Here is a 2,065-nt window from a genome sequence, read left to right as displayed (position 1 = left end):
TATAAAACAGGATACTCATTGGAAAAGAATGCTACAACGAACATATAAGTATATGAATAAAATAGAATACTAACAGAAAAGAATATCTGAATGGTAGAATTATTAAAAGAAAACTCGGCCGTTACACCTGAACCTGGCTGATGCAAGTCTGAGGCCAGGTTACTCCCTCAGCGGATCTCCTGGAACCACTGGACAAACAAGCATGCTGGTCAAAACATCCTTCCCAGAAACACACTTGCATGCCTACGCACACACACACACACATACAGTAGTGACTGTTTAACGAACACCTCGGTTAACGTAATTTTAGATTGAACTTCCTTCCATAAGGATCTTCAATTTGGTTAACGAAAAAAATTCATTTACGAAGTTCTTACGAACCGACCTCAACATGTTTTTAAGCACTGACGGGTAACCAGCTTTAGTATCAGTCATAATACATTTGTCGGTTCTAGGGCTTAAATTCTTACTAATTTAGTAAATATCCAAAGTTTATACTATTCAATAATTTTAAGTTTAATATTCAATTTTTTAGTCATTTAACAATGTGAACATAACTGAAGGAGTAAAGTGACTAGTTTGTCTGGCGGCATCCAACATCTTAACACAGCAAACAGGAGTTAGTCTCTCTGTTTTCACTGGAGAGTAACATCTTGCTTGAGACTCTCTTCAACTAAAATGCTTTTTCTGTGTTTCCAAGCAAATTGTGGTCATTTGAAATATATTTTTACATATTGACAATATATAATGCAGTGCAGTGTTGATTCAAAAGAAAATAATCCCAGATTTACACCAAAGAGGCTAAAAATTTTATGGAATTTGAAATAGGCGCCGTAGAGATGACTTCTCTTCCACCCCAATGCCTTCTCTTTTTCCCTCTCCTCCACCCCCATTCTAAATCCATCATCATCATCATCATCAGGCCTTATTCTACATACATCTCAAAGTAAGTGAACTTTTCTACCATTTTGGTGAATTTAGGAAATTTTTCGGTGAGCTGGAACCAATTAAAACCCATTGAAACAATGGTTTAGGTTAACCTAACTTCGGTTAGCAGGCGACCTTCTGGAGCGGATTGAGTTAGATTAGCGGAGAATCACTAACATATATATATATATATATTATGTACTATATATTATATTATGTCAATAATAACCAATAATAATAATAATAATAAATAAATAAATAAATATTGAGGTGATAGCATTGGTAACATTATGAGATATTTAATTATCACCATGTTATTGTACTATTCGGATGATACTAAATGTTACATTATATTTCCTTGGGAATAGAAATGTATAGTATATATCAGGTGCAGCTCAGGTTCTCCAACGGCTCCAGCCATGTTAATATTGTTATTATTATCTACTCTGTATCTGTGTTTTCTGGCTAATAAACTGTTTCACTTCAATTCAATGACCACCTCTGATGTAGGTGGCCATTAGGAATTGAATTTAGTCAAGCTTAGCAATAACTAATCTTGACATTTTGTTTTTTATACCTGATGTTACACAACTGCTTGTATACTTAACACTAACACTTTTACACTAAACATTCAAATATTTATACCAAAAACACACACACTTTTTAAACAACTACAAGTGCATATAAACACACACTTTCAGAGAATACACTATTGTGTATTTTAATCTAGATTAAACAGCATATAAGAGCATCTTTGTATGAAATTTAAAAGCCAAAATCTATACCCATGTACTCAAACCTAGAATAAAGTCCTTAATTTTGATTGGGAATACTGTTACTGGATGTTTTCTTTTCTGGAAAGTGAGCGATAAAATGTAAATTATAAAGTTAGCCGATATTCTTGAAAAGGCATACTCAAGAAAGTTGCGCAATTTACGGGCACAGTAATTTATGTTTTAAATACTACAGTACAGTGGGGAGGTATGCTATAACAGATAATTGGTTCTAGAACCTTGACCGTTATAACGTTAGATTTGCGTTATAGGATTAATCCATTTCCAGGCTAAATACAACCACTTAACACTAGAAAAATATAATATAAAATTGTAAAATTGTAAAAAGTGCATAAATATGCATC

The sequence above is a fragment of the Homarus americanus genome, unplaced genomic scaffold (assembly GCF_018991925.1).
Source record: "Homarus americanus isolate GMGI-L3 unplaced genomic scaffold, GMGI_Hamer_2.0 scaffold25827, whole genome shotgun sequence".
In the NCBI taxonomy this organism is placed as follows: domain Eukaryota; kingdom Metazoa; phylum Arthropoda; class Malacostraca; order Decapoda; family Nephropidae; genus Homarus; species Homarus americanus.
This window is presented reverse-complemented; position numbering follows the sequence as displayed.